The 4,292-nt window shown below is 38.2% G+C and overlaps 1 non-coding gene across 1 annotated transcript; it reads right to left on the reverse strand.

The window, feature by feature from the left end:
• Window positions 1–2,277: 2,277 nt before the first annotated feature.
• LOC112718470 (small nucleolar RNA R71) lies at window positions 2,278–2,385 on the reverse strand. The gene has a single exon (XR_003160809.1). It is a non-coding gene; the product is annotated as a small nucleolar RNA R71 (small nucleolar RNA).
• Window positions 2,386–4,292: the final 1,907 nt, after the last annotated feature.

The raw sequence follows: 4,292 nt of genomic DNA on the forward strand, positions 1-4,292 counted from the left end.
TTACAAGATGACCATAGCTTGCTTCATACCAACAATCTCCGTGGGATCGACCCTTACTCGCGTAAGGTTTATTACTTGGACGACCTAGTGCACTTGCTGGTTAGTTGTGCGAAGTTGTGATAAAGAGTTGAGATTGAAATTGAGTGTACCATGTTGATGGCGCCATTGATGATCACAATTTCGTACACCAAGTTTTTGGCGCCGTTGCCGGGGATTGTTTGAGTTTGGACAACTGACGGTTCATCTTGTTTCTTAGCTTAGGTATTTTTCTTCAGAATTTTTATGAATGAATTCTAGTGTTTCAAGGTGATGTTCTTATCATCACCAAAGTTGATTGATTCTCATCAATTTAGCTCTTGAATGCAATGTCCTGCTGATGCTTGGCTAGCCATGTCTAATTTCTTTAGACTGAAGCTTTAGACTAACATTGCATGATTCCTGGAATTCTCATTAAGAATTTTGATATCCTTATTTTCTTTCAATTTTCGAAAAAATCCAAAAAAATTACAAAATCATAAAAACCAAAAATATCTTATGTTTCTTGTTGAGTCTAGTGTCTCATTTTAAGTTTGGTGTCAATTGCATGTTTCTGTTCTTCTTACATTTTTCGAATTCATTCATGTGTCTTCATTGATCTTCAAGTTGTTCTTGATGATTTCCTTGTTCTAATCTTTAAATTCTTTTGTCTTGAGTGTTTTTGTTGTTTCTCATATGCATTCTCATTTTGTTAGAGTCAATAGTATACAAACTTCTAAGTTTGGTGTCTTGCATGCATTGTTTATTTGATTTTGTTTGCATTTTGATTATTCCTCATCATTAAAAATTCAAAAAAAAATTTATTTGTGTCTTTTCAAGTCAATAATACAGAGAATTGAAGATTCAGAACATACAGCAGAGGAATTACACAGAAAAAGCTGGGGTTTCAAAATGCCCAGTGAGAAAGGAAACTAGCGTTTAAACGCCAGCCAGGGTGCCTAGCTGGGCGTTTAACGCCCAAAAGGGTAGCAATTTGGGCGTTAAACGCCAGAATAGATACCATTCTGGGCGTTTAACGCCAGGATGGCACAAGAGGGAAGATTTTGTTTTTAACTCAAATTTTTTTTTCAAGTTTTCAAAATTTTTCAAAATCAAATCTTTTTCAAATCATATCTTTTCAATCAAACCTTTTTCAAAACCAATTTCTTTCTATTTTCAAAAATACTTGCTAACAATTAAGGATTTGATTCAACATTTCAATTATGTTGCCTTTTCTGTTGAGAAAGGTTTAATGTCTGAATCATATCATTCTTGTTAGCTAGGTCATTAATTTTCAAAATCAAATCTTTTTAAATTGTTTTTCAAATCATATCTTCTCAATCATATCTTTTTAAAACTATATCTTTTCAATCATATATTTTAATCACATCTTTTTCAAAATAAGTTTTCGATCATATCTTTTTAATTTCTAATTTCAAAATCTTTTTCAAAAATCACTTAATTTCTTTCCCAATCTTAGTTTTCAAAAATCAATTACTTTTTTTCAAAATTTCTTTTAATTAATTCACTTTAATTTCGAAAATTTCTTCCCCTATTCTCACATCTTTCTATTTATGGACTAACACTCATCCTCAATGCACAATTCGAACTCTATCTTTCTTGATAAGTTCGAATTCTTCTACCTTTTCCTTCTATTTTTCTTTTCCTCTGACACTTCAAGGAATCTCTACACTGTGACATAGAGGATTCCATACTTTCTTGTTCTCTTCTCTTTCATATAAGCAGGAACAAAGACAAAAGCATTCTTGTTGAGGCTGACCCTGAACCTGAAAAGACCTTGAAGCTAAAGTACAACTCTCTATAAAGGACCTAACAGGAATCTTCAAAGAAGAAGACATGGCAGCCGAAAACAACAACAATGCCAACAATGCAAGGAAGGTGCTGGGTGACTTTACTGCACCTACTCCCGACTTTTATGGGAGAAGCATCTCTATCCCTGCCATTGGAGCAAACAACGTTGAGCTTAAGCCTCACTTAGTTTCTCTAATGCAACAGAATTGCAAGTTCCATGGACTTCCATTGGAAGATCCTCATCAGTTTTTAGCTGAGTTCTTGCAAATCTCTGACACTGTCAAGACTAATGGGGTTGACCCTGAGGTCTACAGACTTATGCTATTCCCTTTTGCTGTAAGAGACAGAGCTAGGATATGGTTGGACTCACAACCTAAAGAAAGCCTGAACTCTTGGGAAAAGCTAGTCAATGCCTTCTTGGAAAAGTTCTTTCCACCTCAAAAATTGAGTAAGCTTAGAGTGGAAGTCCAAACCTTCAGACAGAAGGAAGGTGAATCCCTCTATGAAGCTTGGGAAAGATACAAACAATTGATCAGAAAGTGTCCTTCTGACATGCTTTCTAAATGGAGCATCGTAGGTATCTTCTATGATGGTCTGTCTGAACTGTCCAAGATGTCATTGGATAGCTCTACTGGAGGATCTCTTCATCTGAAGAAGATGCCTGCAGAAGCTCAAGAGCTCATTGAAATGGTTGCAAATAAAAAATTCATGTAAACTTCTGAAAGGAATCCTATGAACAATGGGACGAATCAGAAGAAAGGAGTTCTTGAGATTGATACTCTGAATGCCATACTGGCTTAGAACAAAATATTGACTCAGCAAGTCAATATGATTTCTCAAAGTCTGTCTGGAATGCAAGCTGCACCAGGCAGTACTAAGGATGCTTCATCTGAAGAAGAAGCTTATGATCTTGAGAACCCTTCAATGGAAGAGGTGAATTACATGGGAGAATCCTATAGAAACACTTATAATCCTTCATGGAGAAATCATCCAAATCTCTCATGGAAGGATCAACAGAGACCTCAACAAGGTTTCAACAACAATAATGGTGGAAGAAACATGTTTAGCAATGGCAAGCCTTTTCCATCATCTTCTTAGCAACAGACAGAGAATTCTAAGCAGACCCACTCTGACTTGGCAACCATGGTCTCTGATCTAAGCAAAACCACTCAAAGTTTTATGACTGAAATAAGGTCCTCCATTAGAAACTTGGAGGCACAAGTGGGACAGCTGAGTAAGAAAGTTACTGAACTCCCTCCTAGTACTCTTCCAAGCAATACAGAAGAGAATCCAAAAGGAGAATGCAAGGCCATTAACATGACTCACATGGCCGAACTTGGAGAGGAGGAAGAGGCAGTGATCGCCACTGAGGAAGACCTCAATGGACGTACACTGGTCTCCAATGAGTTCCCTAATGAGGAACCATGGGAATCTGAGGCTCATAATGAGACCACAGAGATTCCATTGGATTTACTTCTGCCATTCATGAGCTCGGATGCGTATTCTTACTCTGAAGAGGATGAAGATATCACTGAAGAGCAAGTATCTAAATACCTTGGAGCAATCATGAAGCTAAATGACAAGTTATTTGGTAATAAGACTTGGGAGGATGAACCCCCTTTGCTCACCAAAGAACTGGATGACTTGACTAGGCAGAGATTACCTCAAAAGAGACAGGACCCTGGGAAGTTCTCAATACCTTGTGCCATAGGCACCATGACCTTTGAAAAAAGCTCTGTGTGACCTAGGGTCAAGCATAAACCTCATGCCTCTCTCTGTAATGGAGAAGCTAGGGATCTTTGAGGTACAAGCTGCAAGAATCTCAATAGAGATGGCAGACAATTCAAGAAAATAAGTGGTGCACGAAATTGCAATCACACTTTTGCAATCCCGCACAACTAACCAGCAAGTGCACTGGGTCGTCCAAGTAATACCTTGCGTGAGCAAGGGTCGATCCCACGGAGATTGTCGGCTTGGAGCAAGCTATGGTTATCTTGTAAATCTTAGTCAGGATATCAGAAATTATCAGGATTGATTGTGAAAAGCAAAAGAACATGAAATGATTACTTGTTTTGCAGTAATGGAAAATAGGTTGAGGTTTGGAGATGCTCCATCTTCTGAATCTCTACTTTCCTACTGTCTTCTTCTTCAAACACGCAGGTCTCCTTCCATGGCAAGCTGTATGCAGGGTTTCACCGTTGTCAATGGCTACCTCCCATCCTCTCAATGAAAGCGATTGCATATGCTCTGTCCAGCATAGCGGAATTCATCTGTCGGTTCTCAATCAGGCCGGAATAGAATCCAGTGATTCTTTTGCGTCTGTCACTAACGCCCTGTCTTCAGGAGTTTGAAGCACGTCACAGTCATTCAGTCATTGAATCCTACTCAGAATACCACAGACAAGGTTTAGACCTTCCGGATTCTCTTGAATGCTGCCATCAGTTCTAGCTTATACCACGAAGATT

This window comes from Arachis hypogaea, chromosome 10, assembly GCF_003086295.3.
Source record: "Arachis hypogaea cultivar Tifrunner chromosome 10, arahy.Tifrunner.gnm2.J5K5, whole genome shotgun sequence".
Taxonomy (NCBI): domain Eukaryota; kingdom Viridiplantae; phylum Streptophyta; class Magnoliopsida; order Fabales; family Fabaceae; genus Arachis; species Arachis hypogaea.